The sequence below is a fragment of the Phoca vitulina genome, unplaced genomic scaffold, assembly GCF_004348235.1.
Source record: "Phoca vitulina isolate PV1807 unplaced genomic scaffold, GSC_HSeal_1.0 scaffold27, whole genome shotgun sequence".
In the NCBI taxonomy this organism is placed as follows: Eukaryota; Metazoa; Chordata; class Mammalia; order Carnivora; family Phocidae; genus Phoca; species Phoca vitulina.
In genome coordinates, this window is record NW_022589730.1 from 2,173,547 (window position 1) to 2,198,933 (window position 25,387).

General features: G+C 42.2%; 1 pseudogene; it reads left to right on the top strand.

Annotated features, from left to right (window-relative positions):
* The first annotated feature begins 18,923 nt into the window (after positions 1 to 18,923).
* Positions 18,924 to 19,047, top strand: LOC116643878 (annotated as a pseudogene).
* The last annotated feature ends 6,340 nt before the right edge of the window (positions 19,048 to 25,387 follow it).

Genomic DNA, 25,387 nt, shown 5'->3' on the forward strand with positions numbered 1-25,387 from the left:
TATATGTAGAAAACTCTAAAACTCTGAGGGAAGAAATCAGACATCTAAATACCCGGAGCGCTATTCCATGAGCATGAATTAGAAGATCAGTACAAAGAGATCCTGAAGGATAATTCCAAATAAATTTTGAAGACGTCGCTCCCTCCAGGAGGTGGAGCCTGATTCTCTACTTCATACCTGTGGACTGCACGTAATTAGTTCCCTCCAAAGAATACAAAGTGGAAACGAGGGATGGGGGAGGATGTGCAGTGGGGAAAACACGAGAGGCACTAACTCAGCGAGGAGTTCAGTTAGTGTCATCAGCAATCAGTCATATCACTGGCATGTCCCCTTGATAGGTTACAATGTGACCACTGACAGAAGACATAGCCACACGGGGTTTCCAGATGGGGACTCTGAGATCTTCCCTAACGTGAAAGTTTACAATAATGCAACAACAGAAAATAGACACATTGTGTCTGGGTGCAGCTCCATGTCAATATATACATGTATAAATTTGTTGTAATAATTAAAGCATTCTCTAAAATTCAACATATTAGAGTCTCATTTTTAAAAATTGAAACTCATAAAAAAGAATGAAAAGATAAAGGATAATTAATAGGCTATTAATAGGAAATGTTAATAGCATATTTTAATAAATAGACTGTATTAAGAAAGCCATACAAATTACCACTCAGTAGACTTTAGGCAATTAATATATTTTCATGTTTGATTTCCCAAGTAATCAGAAAAAATAAAATTAAATTTGAAATTTGACTGGCATTGTTGCAAAGCACATATTGGCTGGATGTGGGGAAAGATGAATTCGCCCTCACTCCTCATGGAGGCTCAAGCTTTGTGGGCACTTTGGAGAGCTATTTTTTTAAAAGATTTATTTATTTGAGAGAGAGAGCAGGGGGAGGGGCAGAGGGAGAAGGAGAGAGAGAATCTCAAGCAGACTCTGAGCTGAACAGGGAGCCCAACACGGGGCTGGATCTCACGACCCTGAGAGCACGACCTGAGCCGAAACCAAGAGCAGGACACCTAACCGACTGCACCACCCAGGGGTCCCTGGAGAGCTACTTTTCAACACTCTCTCTGCCTCGCTCCACAAGGAATAGGCTGCCAGGCTGCGAAGGACCACTGGCAGATAGGGGACAGCAACCTAAGTTTGCGTGGTCTCCGGGTTCTGACAGGACAGTGAGCTTGGCAGGTTGCCCGGGCTGTGCACTGGCTTCCACTATTTTGATTCAGGTATGTTAGAGACAGCAACAAAGACAAGAAAATGTTCTGGATAGGCTCTTGCCTGCATTCCACTTTGGTTAATATTTATCACAGGAATTACAGAGCAGTCTAAGTGCTGACTTATTTTTTCTTCTATTCACTCCATCACTCACAAGGACCACATGATTGCTTCTCTTCCTTTGTGGCCGTTGGAACGAGGAGCCATCAGCACTTTGGGGAATGACGGACACAGGTGTTACCCAGTGCTGACTTCCAGCCGTGCACCCCTTCCTCACACCCACGGGGTAGCCCAGGGTTCGGGTCACCCTTATGTCTTCCTCCTCCAAACCTTTCTAATGTCAGGGTCTCCAGCCACGCTCCTGCCGGCCTCCCAGAACCACCACAGTGTGGCTTCAACTGTGTCCCCAAAGAGATATGCTCAAGTCTAACCCCTGGTCCCTCTGAATATGACCTTATTTGGAAAGAGGGTCTTGGCAGTTGTAACCAAGTTAAAATGAGGTCCTACCAGGTATGGTTAGTGTCCTTATAAGGGGAGGGGGGCACACAGAGACGCCGGCAGGGAAGAAAGCCTGGGACCAGGAGGCAGGACGTGGAGAAATGAATGCACAAGGCAAGTCAAGGATTTCCGGGAGCCTCCAGAGGCGGGATGAGGCAGGAAAGGACTCCTCCCTAGCGTCGTTAGAGGGGGCCTGGCCCCACTGACACCTGATCGGCTTTCTGGCCTCCGGAGCTGTGAGGATGAATGTTGCTGTTGCAAGCCTCCCGGTATGTGACGGGGACAGGTGAACAGCAGCCGCAGGAACCCACGCAGGACGCCACCGCTAAGGACCCTTTTTGCTATGAGCAACAGCAGTGAAAGGCTCTCTAAAGAGCTTACTCTCAGAAGTTCTGTAAGGTGCAAATGCCTCTTATTTTAACAACTGTGAAAGCTCTAAACAAACCCAACCAACTCCATATTTTGTTGCATAATCCAGAGATTTCAGTGCACGCTTTCTGTCCCCTCATGTGCTCGAGCCTGCAATGTGTACGCCATTCACAAGCAGCGAAGGCTGCCGCGGACCGCCAGGAAATAACACGGCCCTAACATCAGGCTGCCGCGTCAACAGCCCAGAGCTCCCTCCCGGGAAGCAGGGGCTCCAGGCCGGACGGAAGGAAGGAAGGCAGAGGGCAGAGGTGGGGGCCTCAGTCCGAGCGCCCCGACTGCACTCTTGGCGCTATCTCTCAGTTCCGATTTGCCCCAGGTTCAGACCCCCACTCCCTAATCACACAACCCGGGGGGGGGGGTGCATTTTGGGGATACACAGAAGCTGCAAAACTATAAAATCCATTTAGCTGAAAAAGCTTTGAGCAATTTTCTTTTGAATGTTCTCATGTTATTTACTATTTCTTACACAGATGAATAATGCAACGAATATTCCACACAGTGTTACGGGGGCATGGACTAATGTTTTGAATGACTGTGTTTTCCTTACGTGCTTTTCTTTCTTAGCATTTGTTTTGGCTTTCAAAAATTACTGTTCCTATGGAAACAGTAATGATACCACTTGGCCCTAAGAGCAGTACATAAGAAAAAATGATTGTATATAAAAAATGTCTTTTGGTTTTACACTGTTTTATCCCCACAATGTCTATAAATACGCACCCATTGTTATCCATCATACCAAAAATTGGAAAAACCATCCATAGTAAGACTATTCTTTAAATTAGACTCAAATATTTTTCAAAGTTCTATGTCTTAGTGAAATAGAAATTTCTGTCCTTATTTCATTTGTTTGTTAATTCAGCCATTCAACAATTATTCATGAAATGCCTACTCTGTGGTAAAGATATAGACTTTGTCACAGTGTATACTTCTTCTGTTAGATATGAGGAGACTTTGACAAATAGTGAATGTGTACCTTATAATTCTTTTGTCCTTAGGAATTAGAATGATAAAAGTATCTTTTGAATTTTTACATTTTCAGAAGAATTATTTAAAAAGCTAAACTGTCACAAAAAAAAAAAAGGAAAGCAATTATTGTGGTAAAACTCAGATGCTTAGTTCTGTCAATGGCTGTTGGTTAATTATTTCTAATCTTCAGAGCTGAGGCCGAGTGACCCTAAGCAGCTAACAATCACAGGCATTAACTCAGAGACCTTCAAAGCAAGCTCTTTGCTGGTCATTTACGAGGAATGATACTGATAAGTTAGGAGAAATGGGCAATGTACATATCTCATCCTCAAAGTAGCATAAATCCTAAATCGGTATGATTTAATTGGAATTCACAAAGATGTTTTATCTTCAGGTGAGAAGTGACTCTTACCTTTACAGCTTGAAGTTCTTTGTTTTTCTCATTAAAATAATTTGCATTTATCTTAATAAAAATCTGTAATTCAGGGCAAATGAAAGGCACTTGTTTTAATGATAAGCTTTTTTTCAGTAGGCTACATATAAATTTTAATTGGATGTCAAAGTCTGTATTCTTTGGCCTTGTGTGATTATTCACAATTTAATTTGCAGAGGAAGTAGGGAAGGAACAGGGGAAGCAGCTTAAACAGGAGTTTTCATGTTAATCCTTTGGGTGAATGAAATGTACATAAAACACAACAACTGATTCTAATGTAATAAAGTTGAACCGCATTGCCCAAAGCGCCTCATCTCTCTGTATACAATGTAAATGTCTTCAAGGCAAACCCACCGTGGCCAGCAGCGCCCCCATCTCACCGCACAGCCCCGCGCAGACTCCCCACAGGGGGCATTGCGCACCAGCAAGGTGGGCCCGCGAGGGTGCGCCCGAGGCTGTGTCCCCAGGCTGTGGCTGGAATCGTCCTGTGTCCTTGTCATCAGCTTTGTGATGAGGGTGACACGGGCTGAAGCCATGTGAAGGCGTTGAAGACAGATGCTGAGCCAGGGGTTGGGGTTTTGACCATTTAGAAGGACCATCCTAGGAATTACATTGCCACCAAAGAGGGACACGGCCGAGAAGCCAGGGCCTGGGTGTCAGCTGCCGACCTTCCGGGGAAGACAGGAAGGGAGGAGGGAGAGCGGAGGAGAATGCCGGACCCCAGCACCGCTCGTGCTCATCTGGCGGCGAAGCCAGTCCCGCGGGCACCACTGAGTAACCCACACAATTCATCCTGCGCTAAAAACGCTTTTTCTGCTTCTAGCTCCAGATGCTACCGATAGTTTTTCAGACACTGTTTTATTGAGCTGCATGAGAGCTCCGTGACGGAGGAAGGGAGGAATAACGCCAACCACGGTGAGGTTTTCTCAGAATACTTCTAGCGAAGGGTGAGTCTCACGTGCTGCACGAACGGTCACTTCCGTGCGACAACCCTTGGCCGAACGGACCAAATGGAGAATTACGGGCTCCAGCCACACTGAAAATCCTGATCCAACAGAAATCTTCCAGCTTGAGAGAAGACCCACCCGATGCCTATGTCCTTTTGTGCAAATTGCCTGCCCTCGGAATATCAAGTTCTTCATCGGTAAATGAAGGTGGGCTGTTGGTTTCAGAAGGCGGGGGTAAGGTCTTTGTGGCCACAGCAGGGGCCCGCATTTCCAGGAACCCTGGCGGTGTAATGCCGCATCCCACGCCAAGACTAAGGACAGCCCAAGCCAGCATCCGTCCTGCTTCTCCTGTGCACCTTTTATCTATTGAGCTACCTGCTCTTTGAATTCCACGAGAGGCTTAAAAACCACTCCAGTATTATTCTTGCATTTTTAGTCAAATTCAATGGATATTTCTCACTGGATGTTCCCTACTTTGGTCATTATCTTGTTTTGAAGCGTTGAAATTAGGACCATTACCATCTGTTCCTGTTCTCCCTTGCTGGGTGACAAACCACTCCAAGCTTGCTGGCATAAACCAACAACCACCGGTCTGTAGATCAGAAATCTGAGCAAGGCACAACCAAGGATGCCCTGATGCTCCGTGATTTCTAGGGACTCAGACAGGAGGACACGTCCAGCTGGGGGTGACCCGGGTGGCTGAGCTGGAACCGCTGGGCCATGGACCCACTTTCGAGATGGCTTCTTCCCTCCCACATCTGGCGCTGTGGCCAGGACGGTCCGACTCAGCGGGTACCCTACATGGGAGAATCTACACATGGCCTCTCCTAAGTGCCAGTTTTAGGGTCACTGGAGTTCTTGCTGGCGGCTGGCTTCCTCTAGAAAGAGTTCCCCCAAGGAAGCAGGCTGACGTGCGGGGCATGACGCAACCCAGCCTCAGAAGTCACAAGGCATTGGGAGGGAGCACACTGACCCCCTCTCTCTGTGGGAGGAGTGTCAAAGTGTATGTGACACTTGCAGTTGGCTCCCATGATCCATGGTAGTGACGTTCTACAAAATCGCCACAAACACTGAAATCATAAATAATGAACAGTTATTCACGGGGAAACAGGGGGAGAGTTTCCTGGGAACCTCTGGTCCCAACATTCCAGTAAACCAGTGAATACATAACTTCATTGTGTGTTTCTGTTTAAAGACACTTTATTTCATTTACACTGTTGATTCATTGACGCTGAACTCCTGGCCAGCAGCTCTGTGACTCAGGCCTGAGTGACGCCCCCGTGCACACACGCACTTCCCCCCAGAGCAAGCACAGCCTCTTGCAGTTAGGAGCATGGGCAGCGCTTCCATACTCCGCCTGGCGCACACGGTAAACCGCGAAGTCACCAACAGAAACGCGAAAATGCAGAACGAAAACACGTGTCATGTGAGAGATGGCGGGAAGGACTCTCGTCTCCAGTCTGAGGTCTGAGACGAGAGAGCAGAGTGCTGTCCTGTCCCGCACCTGTGGGGCTGAGGGGCTGGCAGCTCCGCGGGGCCCTGGGAAGGGCTGTGCGTGCGCACCGAGCATTGATTTTGAGATTACAAATAAAGCGTAGTGAGTACGCAAATCCGCAAATATGGAATCCACAGATGAGGACCAACTGCGCTTTCCCAGATCACCACCCCACGGTAACAATTTACCTTTGTGGTCTTTAGTGAGTGTGCTTTAGATGGTCTTCATCAGCATCTGTGTAACAGAGATACTTACACACATAAGACACAGGCCAAAAGTCTTCTCGAAACTCTGCTGAATGCAACTGTGAGAGCCATGGGCCAGGTCTGACTGCGGATGGTGGTGCTGGTGCAGCTCTTTACTCCCGGACACCCATCCTCCGGACGCCGCAACCTCCCGCGGTTCAACAAGTCCTGTTCGAACAAACACATTAATATGTACTGTTCCAAAGTCCAAAACATCAAACTGCTTTGAAACCTCGGGCTGCAATCAAGGCCTTACATTTCTAAGAGGGACAAAAATATTACAGACTATCTATAACCACATCTTAGGAAAAAAGACTAAGATCTTCACTAAAACCAGGAGTTCCTTTGCTGAAATCTGAGTTCAGAAAATGTTGGAAATCTGTTAGATAAAGACAAATAGATTAAATGAAAACAATCGGGAAAAAGGGAAGCGATCTTTTGTTCTAAAGCACTTGAAATTGCGGGGAGCGCATCCACGGAGAGTCAAGAAGAACAAGCACCCTCATTTTCTGGAAGGATAAGGAGTAAATAGTGCATGAGTTCAAAAATGTCTTCATGAGGTCATTCTCTTGCAAGTCAGTTCAGAGTTTAAATCGTAAATAAAAGAATACACTTTAAAAATAAAGACATAAAAGTAATCCTCATTCCATTCCCACATCAAATCTATTCCTTTGTTCTTAATTTTTTCTCATACACAATGGAAGATATTATCACTGTTATGGACAATTATTTCCTTTTTCATATCTTTCGGCAACTGGAGGAACAACGTGGGCTTTAGAATCACACGGACTTGCTTTTGGAGTTGAATAAACTGCAGCCAGTCATTCGGTTCTTCTGGGTCTAATTCCCCGTGTCTGAGCCCACGTGGGCAGTGATTTGAAAAGTGCCTTCTTGGCCCACAGCAGATGCTGAATGATCACCTCTCCCTACACACACACACACACACACACACACACACACACACACACTCTAGACGCGCTCCTCTCGGTAACTCCAGTGAGCGTCTATTTGCCAATGCAGATTTATTGAATCCCACAGCTGAGGTCAACACCGCGACCCTTGCCTGCGGCCGCTGCCCTTCTCCCAGCAGCCCCACCGCCCGGCACCCGCCCCCCCATCCCCAGCAGCTTTCTGCCTTGGGACCTGTGTACCACCTCCTCCCCGCTCTCCGAGTCCCAGCTGCTTCTCGTCGTTTCCACTCTGCCTATTTCACCTTTGGGGGAGCCTCCCTGCCTCCTCCTCCCATGCCGCAGCCCCTCCGGAGTGCTTCCTCTCAATGTGCATGGCCTCCTTCATCGGCCTCTTTACTTGTGTTCTGCTTCCCTCAGACCCAGATCGTGGGCTGGACAAATACGGCCTGTGTGCCAAATCCAGTGGAACACTTGTTTCTGTACAGCGTGAGAGCTAAGAATGGGCTCTACGTGTTTAAATGGATGAAAAATATCCCAATAAAAATAATACTTTATGACACGTAGAAGTCATAGGACGTTCACGTTCCAGTCCATAGAGTTCTGGCAACACCGTCTCGCTCATCCAAGTACTGTTCATGGCTGCCCCTCACACCACGACGCTGGGTTGAGTAATAGATACAGAGACCGTATGGACACAAAGCCTAGAATATGAACATCTGACCCTTTACAGAAAACATCTGCCGGTCTCTGACCTAGAATACGGAAGGCTCATGTCCACCTTCTTTGCTTTCATACCACTTTGCCTAATCCAGTGCCCAGCACACGGTAAGTGCTGAGTAAACGCAGGCTGCATGAGGACTGTTTTTCCGGAGCATAGGAGGTGTTGTTACTACTCTCTTCACGGGACCAATACTCGAGAAGAAAAATAAATAATGTCCTTTTTATTGATTCTGAAATGTCACTGAAGGAAAAATCCTCAACAAAATACTAGCAAACCAAATTCAACAATATATTAAAAGGATCATACATCATGTTCAAGTGGGATTTATTCCAGGGAGGGAAGGATGGTTCAACATCTGCAGATCAGTGAATGTGAAGACCACATTAACAAAATAAAAGATTAAAAAGCATATGATCAGCTCAATAGATGCAGAAAAATCACTTGACGAAATTGAACATCAACTTGTGTTAAAAAATCTCAACAAAGATTTTTGGAGTTGAATAAGCAAGAGAACACACCTCAAAATAAAAAAGTCCATAAACGGCAAGCCCACAGCCAGCATTGTATCCAATAGTGAAAAGCTGGAAACTTTTACTCTAAGATCAAGAACAAGAAAAGTCCTCTCCAGAGCGACTAGGAAAACAAAAAGAAGGAGGAGGAGGAGGAGGAGGAAGAGAAGAAGGAAGAAAAACAGAGAAGAAAGAAAGATGTCTAAATTGGAAGGAAAGAGGTAAAACTGTCACTATTTGCAGATGACGTTATACTATATATAGAAAACCTTAAATACTCCACCAAAAACTGTTAAAACTAATCAATGAATTGAGTAAAGTCACAGAAGACAAAATAAATATACAAAAATCTGTTGCAACTCTATACAGTAATAATAAACTTTCAGAAAGAGAAATTAAGAAAACAATACCATTTACAACGGCATGAAAAAGAATCAAATACTTAGAAATAAATTTATCCAAGAAGGTGAAAGTCCTATGTACTGAAACTATAAGACGATAATGAAAGAAATTGAAGAAGATACAAATAAATGGAAAGATATGTGATGCTCATGGACTGGAAAAATTAATATTGTTAAAATGTTCATACTATCCAAAGCAATAAACAGATTCAGTGCAAGCCCTATCAAAATTTCAATGGCATTTTTGAAAGGAATAGAACAAAACAATCATAAAATTTTCATAGAACTGTAAAAGATCCTGAATAGCCAAAGCAATCTTGAGAAAGAAGAACAAAGCTGGAGGCATCATGCTCCCTTTCAAATTATATTTCAAAACTATAGCCATGAAAACAATATGGTATTGGCATAAAGTGGACACACAGAGCAATGCAATGGAAATAAGCCCATGCTTATCTGGTGATTAATTTACAACAAAGGAGCCAAGAATATACAATGGGGAGAGGAGAGTCACTTCAATAAATGGTGTTGAGAAAACTGGACAGCAACATGCAAAAGAATGAAACTGGACCACTCTCTGACACTACACATAAAAATTAACTCAAAATGGATTTGAACAGAGGACTTGAAACTATAAAACTCCTAAAAGAAAACAGGTGGTAAGCTCCAACACTGGTCTTGGCGATGATTTTTTTAATCTGACACCAAAAACAAAGCAACAAAAGCAAAAATAAAAAAGTGGGATGACACAAAACTAAAAAGCTTCTGTACAGCAAAGGAAACCACCACCAAAATGAAAAACCAACCTATTAACGGGAAAAAAAACCCCTGCAAATCATATATCTGACCAGGGGCTAATATCCAAAATATATAAAGAACTCATACAAATTGATAGCAAAAAAATCTAATTTGAAAATGGGCAGAATATCTGAATAGACATCTTCCCAAAGAAGACATCCAGATGGCCAACAAGTACCTGAAAAGATGCTCAACACCACTCATCACAAGGGAAATGCAAATCAAAACCACAATGAGATATCACCTTATATCTGTTAGAATGGCGATTGTCAAAAAGACAGGAAATAACAAGTGCCAACAATGCCAACATGGATGTGAAGAAAAGGGCATTCTTGTGCACTGTAAATGAGAATGTAAATTGATGCAGCTACTATGGTACAAAGTATGGAGTTTCCTCAAAAAATTAAGAATAAAACTTACCATAAGATCCAGCAATTCCACTTCTAAGTATTCAACCAAATAAAGCAGAAACACTAATTCAAAAAGATACACACACCCTCATGTTCATGCAGCATTATTTACAATAACCAAGATGTGGAAAAAACCTAAGTGTTCATCAATGGACAAATGGATACATAAATCGGTGTAGACACATACATATAAATAAGAATGAAATCTTGCCATTTGCAACAACCTGAATGGATCTCAAAGGCGTTATGCTAAGTGGAATAAGTCAAACAAAGAGAAATATTGTACTGTCTTACATGTGGAATCTAAATATATATGTTATACATACATTACATATGAATATAATATAAACATATAAGATATAAATGCTGTCTTGCTTCAAGAGGTGGCTGTCTAGTCATGGTAGAAGACTCCACTTTTTTTTACTTGACAAATTAGACATGTTTCATTTTGTAAATTTAAGGTGTGTGGTATGTTACTTTGATGTATTTACATATTGTGTTGTGGTTGCCATTGGAACAATATTTAACACATAACATCATTGTAGTCCAATATTATTGTCAATATTCATCATGCTGTGCATTAGATCTCTATGGCTTATTTACTACTTATTACAAGTTCGTACCCTTAATACCATCCATCTTATCCCCCCACGCTCCATTCCCTGGTGATTACCATTTCTCTTTCTCTCACTTTTTATAGGTTTGACATTTTAGATTCCACATGTAAGTAATACCAGGCAGTACTGGTCTTTCTCTGTCTGACTTCTCTTTCTTGGCACCATGTGCTCCAAGTCCATCCATGTTGTCACAAATTACAGGATATCCTTCTTTCTCATGGCTGAGTAATATTCCACGGTGTATTTGGACCACGTCTTTTTTATCCATTCATCCATTGATGGGCATCTGGGTTGGTTCCGTATCTTGGCTATTATGAATATTGCTGAGATGAACATTGGTGTGCGTATTATCTTGTCAAAATACTGTTTTCATGTTTGTGTTCGTGAAAACACATCAAGAATTAACACACCTTACTCAGATGTTCAGATGACTTTTATCTGTGAAAGCCTCACCTTTCCTTGAGCCTAGAAGAATTTCTTCCTAAGAGAAAGACTTCTCTTTTTGTATTTCTTGTAGATTCCCTGCTATGCCTGAATTCTCTCCTCCTAAGGAGTGAAACATTTTTTTTTTCCAAATAATGCGCATAACCCAGTTGAAGTCATGACATGATGAACAGCTAGGATCGGCAAACCAACCAGGCCAGCAGGGATAGCCAATTGCCAATAGTTGAAAGAAACTTCCAAATTTTAAGAATCTTAAAATGACAAAAAAAGTCAATATACTGAAATAGGTTAAATATGGTGGTAACTAGCATTTTGAACACTTACTACATGCCAGGCACTTTTTCAAGCCTGTTATATTAGTTAACTTATTTAAGCATAATAATGTACAACCCTGTATGGTAGGTGGTATCTTCATTTTATAAATGAGGAACAAGAAATATCTGAATAACCAGATACACATTATGCTCAGGCCATGAATCAGTTCATTTTTTTTTTTTTGTAGCGCCGCACCTCCCTTGCCCAACACAGCAGGATATTGTTGAGAAAAGAATCAGACCTCAGAATAGTCCAAAAAACCCAATAAAAACAATCTTTCAATACAATCCCCTACTAGGGTTGTCAGAGAAGGTACAAAACACCCAGTTAAAGTTGAATCTCAGAAAAACAATGAACAATTTTTAGTATAAGTACCTCCCCAAGCATGGACACACTTATACTAAAAAAATAATAATAATCATTGTTTACTGAAATTCAAATTTAACAGGGTATCGTGTTTTTACCTCTAAGTCTGGCAAATCTATCTCAGGCGGGAGCAAAGTGCTTCTTCACACATCCTTCTAATACCTCACTTCCTTTCCAGATAGAGGGAAAAGCCCACATATTTTAAGCATATTTAACGCATTGTGTATTTTTATAGGAGTATACACAGCACTTTGCATGTGACACATGCCTTCTGTTTGTTAGCAGGGTCCACAATGCAGCCGGACAGGGCCAGTATTGCCAGCCACATTCCATAGCCGAGCACGTTGACAGGGAAAGAAGCCAAGTAAAATCTTCGTGGTTACACAGGAAGTGAGAGGTGAAAGAAACACACACATCTGTTGGTCTGTCTGCAGGACCAGACTCTTTGCAGTTAAAACCAGTTTTGGGGCACCTGGGTGGCTCAGTCGGTTAAGCGTCTGCCTTCGGCTCAGGTCATGATCTCAGGGTCCTGGGATCGAGCCCCCATTGGGCTCCCTGCTCAGCGGGGAGTCTGCTTCTCCCTCTCCCTCTGCTCCCCCTGCTCGTGCATGCTCTTTCTCTCTCAAATAAATAAATAAAAATTAAAATTAAAAAAACAGACTGTGGCATTTTGTGTTATATTTTCCATACTGACTGCTTGGAACTATTGTTCCCAAGTGGGCGTTTTTGCTCCTGTTCCAATTCATCTCAAACAGCAGGGATTTTTCCAAAATGGAGGGAGTCAGTGCACGTGCTTATGCACTCTCTTCTCACTGTCCACAGGGACCTGGGACCACATGGCCAGCCTGCCGCCAATTCATCCCCCAATCCTCACCAACAAAGAGTAAACAGGAAACCCATGCTAATTTTGCATTCTAATGGAAAACTGGATGAATAAATCAATAGGTGTGCGTTTTCCACATTGAGTAGGGATAAAGCCATGAAGCAAACACATTCACTTTCAGATGACAGAAAACAAATAGAGAGTTTTTGCTCCCAAGTTGTTGACTTACAACCAGACATGGTAGACAGTAACCCAAATGTGGTTCAGGCTATATGCTTATTATCCTCAAGACAACTTGGCATTTCACAGTTATTTTGTTTAATACTTATTGTTTGAGGGGCGCCTGGGTGGCTCAGTCATTAAGCATCTGCCTTCGGCTCAGGTCATGATCCCAGGCCCCGCATCGGGCTCCCTGCTCCGCGGGAAGCCTGCTTCTCCCTCTCCCACTCCCCCACTTGTGTTCCCTCTCTTGCTATGTCTCTCTCTGTCAAATAAATAAATAAAATCTTTAAAAAAAATACTTATTGTTTGAGGTTTAAGATTAAAATCAATAAGTTTTATTATACTTTATTTTAGCTGAGAGTTTTCATGGAGTAATTCAACCACGTGTTTTCCAATGATGTTTTTAGATTAACATTAAAAATAAAGACATTCTTTTGTAAGAAAAAATTACACTTTTAATTCTCACATTTATCATTGGGCTTTACTTTTATTAGCCATGTCCATGCCTTCCTCCTTTCACTACCATTCTGGAAGGGTTCTCGGGTCCAATCAAGAGCAGTGGTCCTCGCCCAAGGATGGAAAACCAGCCTTGCTTCCATGGTGTCAACTCTCATCGACAATGGTGGTGTTTTTGGTGGATTAAAGCAAAGGCAAGAGAGAAGGAATAAAACCACAAGGATAAAACTGTTTGCAAAAGTGAAGGAAGAATAAAGGAGGGAAGGGAAGAACAAACGTAAGAAGTACATAGAGGATGTTCAGAAAATCACCTTCAGATGAATCCAATCACCTTGGTCTGGTCTGCACAAATTCACTCTTTTCAGTGCTGAGTGAGACATCTTCCTAGAACACAGCTCCAATTAGATGGAAAATTCTCGTGACTTTCCATTGATGGAGGTCTAAAGGCCAAGCTCCTTAGAAACTGCATAGTGGTCAACATCCCCAGGCGGATGCCATTGACTCCTCTCCCACTGGGACCCTCCATGGCCTCTACCCTCAGCCTGCACTGAAGGCCCCAACAGAGAGACCCACAGGAAGCTCTCTGAGTTTTAGGAAACTGTTGGTGATCTCATTCTTTTGAAAGTAAATAAGGAAAAAATGACTTTATTCAAACTGAGGCCTTAAGTTTGAAGTGCATAAGTAAATTGTGGTTTTCCATGAAAAAGAATGCATAAAAATTTCTGAATTATGTCCCTTTGAAACTCATCCGAGATGAGACCATACAGAGTGTGGTACCCATGGGATTGAATGACGTGGCCCCCCAAGGAACGTGGTCCCCATGGTATTTATATTTATGAGTTTCATGCATCCTGGTCTTGATAACAGCAGAGTACTAGAAAGTACAGAGCAATGACACAGAGAAAGAAATAAAAGCCATCCAAATCAGATAGGAAGAAGTAAAATTATTTCTGTTCACAGATGCATGATCTTACACGTATAAAACCACACACAGAAATCTGTTAAAACCATTGAACAGGATCCATAAAGTGGCAGGATACAAAGCAACACACAAAAACCAATTGTGTTTCTACACACTAAGGGTAACCAAGTCAAAGAGGAAATTAAGAAAGCAAGTTTATTTATTATATCAAAAGGAATTACATGTTTAGGAATAAATGTAACAAAGGAGGTGAAAGACTTGTACACTGGAAACCACAAAACATTGCTCTTTTTTTTTTTTTTTTTTTTGCATAATGTCAAACTTCTAAATCTTTAATAGAATTTTCAGTGTGTTTCTGGAGTTTCATGTTGTATAATGAAGTCAGATTTGCTTGTTCAGTCTCCCAATAGACCAATCTGTCTTACTTGGGACCATACTTAATCCTGGCTAGTCTTCTTTACAGTGAATGGTGTTTAATTTAGGATTATGAGGTACTTTCTGTAGATCCTCACTCATCTGTGTGTGTCTTTTGGAAAATCAGTTAAAAACCCATGCTTAAACAAAAATATTTGGGAAAAAGCTTTAACCATTCATACCAAGAAAACTGAACTCAGAATAGTTTGATTTAACTAAACAAAAGCGACCTAAATGCAGAAATCTGAGCTGATTAAAATCACAAATTAGGTGATGATATTAATATCTATTTAAAGAAGGTCTTACAGTGAGAACTATGAACAGGGAGCACAGTGACCTCAGAGGAAAGATGGTATGATGATATCAAGACTACGATGCATGGCCAACAAACCAGACTTAGCAGCCATGCAATTAAACCCATTTTCATATGCAAATACAGAGGACAGAAGATAGATGGATGCTAGAGATGTATTTGACAGTAACCAACATATAGATTACAGTGACTCTTATCACTCCAAGAGAACATTTAGACAAAAAAAAGAACACAGATTACCCTAGGCAATATCATTATCTAAGGGGCATTCACACAAAGACGAACCAGCAAGAGAAAATTTACAAGATAATCAGAAACATGAGAAGATATGCAGAATAGCCTGGTGTCATGGGCTCAGAAAGGGCAATAACCAAGTCCACTGGATTCAGTGGTTAGAGAGGCCTGCTTGAGGGAGGTCTCAGCAGAAGTGCTGCAGTGAAGAGGACCAAGGCCAAAGACATGAAGTTGAAAGATGAATGATGTAGAAAGAAGAGGTGCTCACTGTCACCTTGTCTGTCAAGAAGCCTGAGTGTGCTCGTAAAGAAAGGGATTCAGGAAAGAGAGGTATCTGACACAGGGTGTGAGTGGTTAAGGACACTCCGGTGTGTTTCTAATGAGGGAAAGGACTCAGGCAAAGGGGAGTTGAGCATACAAGAGAGAAAGGAAACAAACAGACCCGACAGGAGATCAGAGAGGAGAAGTGATGGTGCAGAAGGAGCCTTGAGCTTGGGAGAGTCAGTCTTCTTCGGAAGATGGGAGCAGAGCAGGCGGGGGCCTGGTGTTAAGCCGCCTCACGGGTGAGGGCAGAATGGGCCGCACCACGATGAAGGGCAGGAGAGCAGCAGTTCACATCATTATAAAAACATAGAAGATGAAGTAATATTTAGAGCACAGCAGAATGTAGTGAGAGGATTGGTTCAGAGTGACAGTCCCCCCGTGCTTGTTGGTGACCTCAGAAAATTTCCTATCTCCCCATGACCAGTTTGTCACCTTATTATGACATCCGAGGTCCATGTAGGAAGTCACAAATGTATTTTTCCCACAGATTAATGAGTTTCAGGCATTATCAAGGATAGAGATCAGTGGTCTTTAGAAAGTACTACAAGCAACAATTTTGGGCAACTTGTCTCAGGGGCCTGGTATGTCACCATCATTGTCATCACCATCATCATCATCATCATCACCATCATAATCGTCATCATCATCACCATCATCATCATCATCATCACCATCACCTTCATCACCATTATCTTCTTTATCGTCATCATCATCATCATCACCATCATCACCATCATCACCATCATCACCATCATCATCATCACCATCATCACCATCATCATCATCACCATCACCACCATCATCATCATCACCATCATCACCATCATCACCATCATCACCATCATCATCATCACCATCATCACCATCATCATCATCATCACCACCATCATCATCATCACCATCATCACCATCATCACCATCACCATCATCATCACCATCATCTTCATCACCATCATCATCATGGTCATCATCATCATCTAATTAGTATTTTCTGCATCCTTTCAATGCTCCAAGAACAATTCCAAGTGCTTTCCATACATTAGCCTATCTCATCCTGGCTACCACTGCAAGGTGGGAAGCTCTGCAGATCAGGCGGGGACAGTGATGTGTGGCCAGCCCAGCCTCAGGTAGCTGGCAGCCCCAAAGCAGGGAGCAAGTTCTCAGTTGGAATCTGTGAGAGTACCAGAGTCCACACCAGGTGCCCTGGCACACGTGATCTCACCACATTTAATTATTTTGGGGAGTCAGTTTTGCAGGCAGTTACTATTTACTACAGAAAGGTTTCTTTGGTTAAACCAAAAAGAAACTTGAAAAGAGTTTGTTGATTAGTTTTTGTATGGACCATTTTATTCCATGATAATATTTTGATGTGGATTTTTTGTCATTCAGAGCAATACTCTAACAACTGATTCAAGATGGTAAATTCACAGAAAATGGAAACTATAATATCAGAAATTACTATTTGAAAAGAAAAATAATTAGGAGCATATATGTTAAGTAAAACAAGACATACATACATAATGACTAATGGTCAGAAAGGATGGAAAATAATACCATATTTCATCCATGTAAAAAAAAAACGTGATTTCCTCAAAAACATGACTTTAAAAAGAATGTTATACAAAGTTCACTAGAATCCATTCTTTTATTCTTTCAACAAATAAATCTTAATACTATGCTCCAAGATGTAGATGATGAAATAATTTACATAATAAAATTTAATGTACTTAATATATTTGGTTTTAAATGGTTGCTCTGTTGAGAGCTCGATGTTCTGAAGGACTGCCCCCCTTGGCAACGGACTTGTATGCCGAGGGAGGGAATGGAGCCCGAGTCCCATCCGGGTCATGAGCACGCTACAAAGGCACACATATGAGTTGTGTCTTTCCATCATGTCAGCCTTATTAGGTCATAAAGCAAACTTAACACAATTGTAAAGCAGGTTCAGGATCCCAAACTCAATGACATTTCACTGTGCATTTAATGTGGCTTCCTACACATCACACAAAGCAAAGCACAAGACAAAGTCACACAACAAACAAGATATGACAAGGAGTAGAAAGTTAACAAGCCAAGCATGAAGTCAGTCCTAGAGCGTACCTCTGAGGTGAGGCCTCAGCTCTCCACGCTGACTGTCTACTCCATTCAAGCCGTGCAGCATCTCTGCTCCGTGCAGAGATCCCGGCAGAGCCCTGGGGGCAGTTGCCTTCCACAGGTGGTCAGACGTGGGAGGGGCAGCTCTGCAGAGTCTGACAGTTTGCTGCAGAACTCCTCCCTTTTTCAAGGGGTTTAGCCAGCCTTGGGTCTTTGCTGGGTTCCTCTGGTTCCAGTGATGACAGCCCCTGGTTCTTCCAGGCTCTCTTGGCTTTGCAGTTTATCAGTTCCTGGTACCTCCAGCCTGTCTGGTGTCCACCATACCTGGTCTTGGCTGCTGACATCACTGCTTGATCCCATGACTCCATCTTGCTCTCTACAACCACAAGTAACCCTAAAGCCGGTTACATGGATGAGAACTCATGAACTGGGCACAGTCACTTACTTTTACTGGTCTTTTCCTCAGATCCTAACACAAATATGAAGACAGCAGGGAAGGAAGAAGCTCTGCCAGGGACAGCAAAGCCCTGGGAGGAATCTCAGCACGGAGTTGTACCTCCAGGGACCTTGGAGTCTGCCCTCTGAACTTTGCAGCAACATTCTATTAATAACATCCCTATTTTGGAGGTGGACACTGGGTTCGAAAGAGTTAAGTAAAATTTCAAAAACAATAACAATAACTAGTAAGTAGTACAGTAAGGCCAATCAAGGGAGTCTCTAGTGGGTCATGCTGTGTTTTTAGCACCGAATGGGATGTATCCCTACCTGCAGGCAAAATCATCAACACAACTTCTTTGACAGTTTCTGGAAAGAAGCCAGTTCAACCCCAACTGCAAGATGCATTATTGTTTAGAGGCTGGTGCTTGGAAGTCCATAAAGGCGACACATTGTTGTCAGTTCCCCTGGAGACCCACTCGAATGTGAGGCTGAGTGCAATCTCCACTTCTCTTAATGAGCTTGCACAAAATGGCAGTTATTTCTCACCCAGTGAAGAGCTAATAAAATACATTTCATTAAGTTGTGTGGGTACTTTTGTTGAAAATTCACACTTCATTTGTTTTTGGTTTTGTTTTTTAAGAGTGCTTTTTAAAGATCTTGATGACATAGAAATACATTGCTTTTTCTGGACTGAAACTACTTCTTCCCTTATTCGATGAAGGAAAATATTAAACGAGAGTAATGGCAAGCATTACATCACCCAATGTCATTAAAGTATAAAACCTGCTCAAATTCATGTAGGATTTGTTATATCCCAAGCACCACTGGTATTTTTGATATTTTCAAAGTATTTAGGGAGCAACCTGAAAAACTGATAAAAATTAACCAACTGTTTTTGCCTCAGTTTGTGAGGAAGAAGCAAGGAGAGCCAGACTGCCCACTTCAAGAATGTTCACACTTTGCAAGCAGTCAAGCCCTTCCCTATGGGGGCCCAGTGAGCCGTGGTGGCAGACAGTGGCCCCCTTGGTGCTATCTGCAGCCTGTTGACTCTATAGGTGGCCCTAAGGGACCTTGGAGACAGCCCTTTCCACTAGACATTCATGTCTGACCTCATGCCATCCCTGGTCTGGGCTGTCGACAGGTATAGACAGGTACGTGGGGTGTCTCTGGAAAGCCCCAGGGCACAGGAGCCAGGGTCCACATTGGCCAAGTCATCATGTCCATCTGTACCAAGCAGCAGAACAAGGAGCATGTGACTGAGGCCCTACGCAAGGCCAAGTTCAAGTTCCCTGGGAGCCAGAAACTGAGCTGTGCTCTCGTCCTGCCTTTCCTTGCCCCAGTGTCCAGCCTTCTTGATGCCATTCCGTCCTTTGCCCCCTAGATCCACATCTCCAAGAAGTGGGGCGTTTAATGTGGATGAATTTGAAGACATGGGGGCTGTAAAGCAGCTCATCCCAGATGGCTGTGGGGGCCAACACATCCCCAGTCATAGCTCTTGGGACAAGTGGCGGGCTCTGGATGCATGAGAACCTCGGTGCTGCCCCCTCCTTGTTCATGCCCGCCAATAAACCCTACTTCCTGTCAAAAAATTACTCATAATTTGGCTTGTTGGATTGGTGGTAATTTGTTTCTTTGTTCATTCATTAATTCAACACATGCTTATTGACAGCCTTCCCCGTGGCTTGCACTGTTTGTGATGCTGAAAGCTCATCAGTGGACAAAACAGACACAAATACCTAAACCATAAGTGAGGACCACTGCACACCTATCAGAATGGCTCCAGTAAAAACAGCCCCCACATCAGATGGTGCTGAGGAGGTAGAGAGTCTGCCCACTCGCACAATGCCTGTGGGAATGTAGTGTGGCAGCCCCTCTGGAAAGTGGTGTGGTGGCTTCTTTCAAAATTAAAAATGCACTTACCATCGGACAATGAATGCAACCATTGCATTCTTGGGCATTTATCGCAGAGAAATGAAAACACATTCATACAAAAAGTAATACACCAGTGTTTATAGCGGTTTTATTCATAACAGCTTAAAACTAGAAGCAACGTAAACACCCTTCAGGGGGTGAATAATGAAACAAGCTGTGATCGATCTATACCATGCAAGTAACAAACAATTGGTGTAAGCAACAACTCAAGACTTAACTGAGTCACAAAAGCCCATCACAAAAGTAACCATTGTCTCATTCCCTTTATATAGCACTCTCTGATGTGATAATTTTTTTTAATGTCTCTTGGTTCTTCTTTTTTATTGTTATGTTAATCACCATACATTACATCATTAGTATTTGATGTAGTGTTCCATGATTCATTGTGTATAACATCCAGTGCTCCATGCAATATGTGCCCTCTTTAATACCCATCCCCAGGCTAACCCATCCCCCCACCCCCCTTCCCTCTAGAACCCTCAGTTTGTTTCTCAGAGTCCATAGTCTCTCATGGTTCATCTCCCCCTCCAATTTCCCCCCCTTCATTTTTCCCTTCCTGCTATCTTCTTCTTCTTTTTAAACATATAATGTATTATTTGTTTCAGAGGTACAGGTTTGTGATTCAACAGTCTTACACAACTCACAGCACTCACAATAGCACATACCCTCCCTCATGTTTATCACCCAGCCACCCCATCCCTCCCACCCCCCACCACTCCAGCAACCCTCAGTCTGTTTCCTGAGATTAAGAATTCCTCCTATCAGTGAGGTCATATGATACATGTCTTTCTCTGATTGACTTATTTCACTCAGCATAATACCCTCCAGTTCCATCCACGTCATTGCAAATGGCAAGATTTCATTCCTTTTGATGGCTGCATAATATTCCATTGTATATATATACCACATCTTCCTTATCCATTCATCTGTCGATGGACATCTTGGCTCTTTCCACAGTTTGGCTATTGTGGACATTGCTGCTATAAACATCGGGGTGCATGTACCCCTTCGGATCCCTACATTTGTATCTTTGGTGTAAATACCCAGTAGTGCAATTGCTGGATCATATGGTAGCTCTATTTTCAACTTTTTGAGGAATCTCCATACTGTTTTGCAGAGTGGCTGCACCAGCTTGCATTCCCACCAACAGTGTAGGAGGGTTCCCCTTTCTCCGCATCCCCACCAACATCTGTCGTTTCCTGATTTGTTAATTTTAGCCATTCTGACTGGCGTGAGGTGGTATCTCATTGAGGTTTTGATTTGGATTTCCCTGATGCCGAGCGATGTGGAGCTGTTGGCCATTTGGATGTCTTCTTTGGAAAAATGTCTGTTCACGTCTTCTGCCCATTTCTTGATTGGATCATTTGTTCTTTTGGTGTCAAGTTTGATAAGTTCTTTATAGATTTTGGATACTAGCCCTTTATCTGATATATCATTTGCAAATATCTTCTCCCATTCTGTCGGTTGTCTTTTGGTTTTGTTGACTGTTTCTTTTGCTGTGCAAAAGCTTTTTATCTTGATAAAGTCCCAATACTTCATTTTTGTCCTTGCTTCCCTTGCCTTTGGCGATGTTTCTAGGAAGAATTTGCTGCAGCTGAGGTTGAAGAGGTTGCTGCCTGTGTTCTCCTTTAGGATGTTGATGGACTCCTGTCTCACATTTAGGTCTTTCAACCATTTGGAGTCTATTTTTGTGTGTGGTGTAACGAAATGGTCCAGTTTCATTCTTCTGCATGTGGCTGTCCAATTTTCCCAACACCATTTGTTGAAGAGACTGTCTTTTTTTCCATTGCACATTCTTTCCTGCTTTGTCAAGGATTAGTTGACCATAGAGTTGAGGGTCCATTTCTGGGCTATTCTGTTCCATTGATCTATGTGTCTGTTTTTGTGCCGGTACGATACTGTCTTGTTGATTACAGCTTTGTAATAGAGCTTGAAGTCCAGAATTGTGATGCCACCAGCTTTGCTTTGCTTTTTCAACATTCCTCTAGCTATTCCATACAAATTTTAGGATTATTTGTTCCATTTATTTGAAAAAAGTGGATGGTATTTTTTTTTAAAGATTTTATTTATTTATTTGAGAGAGAGAATGAGATAGAGAGAGAGAGCATGAGAGGGGGGAGGGTCAGGAGGACAAGCAGACTCCCTGCTGAGCAGGGAGCCCGATGCGGGACTTGATCCCGGGACTCCAGGATCATGACCTGAGCCGAAGACAATCGCTCAACCAACTGAGCCACCCAGGCGCCCAAAAGTGGATGGTATTTTGATAGGGATTGCATTGAATGTGTAGATTGCTCTAGGTAGCATAGACATTTTAACAATATTTGTTCTTCCCATCCATGAGCATGGAATGTTTTTTGATTTCTTTATGTCTTCCTCAATTTCTTTCATGAGTATTTTATAGTTTCTGAGTATAGATTCTTTGCCTCATTGGTTAGATTTACTTCTAGGTATCTTATGGTTTTGGGTGCAATTGTAAATGGGATCAACTCCTTAACTTCTCTTTCTTCTGTCTTGTTGTTGGTGTATAGGAATGTCACTGATTTCTGTGCATTGATTTTATATCCTGCCACTTTACTGAATTCCTGTATGAGTTCTAGCAGTTTTGGGGTGGAGTCTTTTGGGTTTTCCACATAAAGTATCATATCATCTGCAAAGAGTGAGAGTTTGACTTCTTTGCTGATTCAGATGCCTTTTATTTCTTTTTGTTGTCTGATTGCTGTGGCTAGGACTTCTAATACTATGTTGAATAGCAGTGGTGATAGTGGACATCCCTGCCGTGTTCCTGACCTTAGGGGGAAAGCTCTCAATTTTTCCCCATTGAGAATGATATTCGCTGTGGGTTTTTCATAGATGGCTTTTATGATATTGAGGTATGTACCCTCTGTCCCTATACTCTGAAGAGTTTTGATCAAGAAGGGATGCTGTACTTTGTCAAATTATTTTTCTGCATCTATTGAGAGGATCATATGGTTCTTGTTCTTTCTTTTATTAATGTATTGTATCACATTGATTGATTTGCGGATGTTGAAGCAACCTTGCAGCCCAGGGATAAATCTCACTTGGTCGTGATGAATAATCCTTTTAATGTACTGTTTGATCTTATTGGCTAGTATTTTGGTGAGAATTTTTGCATCCATGTTCATCAAGGATATTGGCCTGTAATTCTCCTTTTTGATGGGGTCTTTGCCTGGTTTTGGGATCAAGGTAATGGTGGCCTCATAAAATGAGCTTGGAAGTTTTCCTGCCATTTCTATTTTTTGGAACAGTTTCAGAAGAATAGATATTAATTCTTCTTTAAATGTTTGGTAGAATTGCCCTGGGAAGCCATCTGGCCCTGGGTTTTTGTTTGTTGGGAGATTTTTGATAACTGTTTCAATTTCCTTAGTGGTTATAGGTCTGTTCAGCTTTTCTGTTTCTTCCTGGTTCAGTTTTGGTAGTTTATACATCTCTAGGAATGCATCCATTTCTTCTAGATTATCTAATTTGCTGGCATATAGTTGCTCATAATATGTTCTTATAATTGTTTGTATTTCTTTGGTTTTGGTTGTGATCTCTCCTCTTCCATTCATGATTTTATTTATTTGGGTCATTTCTCTTTTCTTTTTGGTAAGTCTGGCCAGGGGTTTATCAATCTTAATTCTTTCAAAGAACCAGCTCCTAGATTCACTGATCTGTTCTACTGTTCTTTTGGTTTCTATTTCATTGATTTCTGCTCTGATCTTTATTATTTCTCTTCTCCTGCTGGGTTTAGGCTTTATTTGCTGTTCTTTCTCCAGCTCCTTTAGGTGTAGGGTTAGGTTGTGTGTTTGAGACCTTTCTTGTTTCTTGAGAAAGGCTTGTATTGCTATATACTTTCCTCTTAGGACTGCCTTTGCTGCATCCCAAAGATTTTGAACAGTTGTGTTTTCATTTTAATTTGTTTCCATGAATTTTTTTAATTCTTCTTTAATTTCCTGTTGACCCATTCATTCTTTAGTAGGATACTCTTTAGCTGCCATGTATTTGAGTTATTTCCAACTTTCCTCTTGTGATTGAGTTCTAGTTTCAAAGCATTGTGGTCTGAAAATATGCAGGGAATGATCCCAATCTTTTGGTACCAGTTGAGACCTGATTTGTGACCTCGGATGTGATCTATTCTGGGGAATGTTCCATGGGCACTAGAGAAGAATGTGTATTCTGTTGCTTCGGGATGGAATGTTCTGAATATATCTGTGAAGTCCATTTGGTCCAGTGTGTCATTTAAAGTCTTTATTTCCTTGTTGATCTTTTGTTTAGATGATCTGTTTCAGTAAGGGGGGTGTTAAAGTCCCCTACTGTATTGTTGTCGAAGTGTTTCTTTGCTTTTGTTATTAATTGGCTTATATAAGTGGCTGCTCCCATGTTAGGGGCATAGATATTTACAATTGTTAGATTTTCTTGCTGGATAGACCCTTTAAGTAGGATATAGTGTCCTTCCTCATCTCTTATTATAGTCTTTGGTTTAAAATCTAATTTGTCTGATATAAGGATTGTCACCCCAGCTTTCTTTTGGTATCCATTATCATGGAAAATGGTTTTTCACCCCCTCACTTTCAATCTGGAGGTGTCTTTGGGTCTAAAATGAGTCTCTTGCAGACCGCATATCAATGGGTCTTTTTTTTTTTTTTTTTAACGAATCTGATACCCTGTGTCTTTTGATTGGGACCTTTAGCCCATTTACATTTAGGGTAACTATTTTTTTTTTTTTAAAGATTTTATTTATTTATGTGACAGAGAGAGACACAGAGAGAGAGAGAGGGAACACAAGCAGGGGGAGTGGGAGAGGGAGAAGCAGGCTTCCCGCTGAGCAGGGAGCCCGACGTGGGGCTCGATCCCAGGACCCTGGGATCATGACCTGAGCCAAAGGCAGGCGCTTAACGACTGAGCCACCCAGGCGCCCCACATTCAGGGTAACTATTGAAAAATGTGAATTTAGTGCCATTGTATTGCCTGTCAGGTGACTGTTACTGTATATTGTCTGTGTTCCTTTCTGGTCTATGTTACTTTTAGGCTCTCTCTTTTCTTAGAGGACCCCTTTCAATATTTCTTGTAGGGCTGGTTTCATGTTCGCAAATTCCTTTTATTTTTTGTTTGTCCTGGAAGCTTTTTATCTCTCCTTCTATTTTCAATGACAGCCTGGCTGGATATAGTATTCTTGGCTGCATATTTTTCTCATTTAGTGCTCTGAATATATCATGCCAGTCCTTTCTGGCCTGCCAGGTCTCTGTGGATAGGTCTGCTGCCAATCTAATGTTTCTACCATTGTAAGTTACAGATCTCTTGTCCCAAGCTGCTTTCAGGATTTGCTCTTTGTCTCTGAGGCTTGTAAATTTTACTATTAGATGTTGGGGTGTTGACCTATTTTTATTGATTTTGAGGGGGGTTCTCTGTGCCTCCTGGATTTTGATGCCTGTTTCTTTCACCAAATTAAGGAAGTTCTCTGCTATAATTTGCTCGAATATACCTTCTGCCC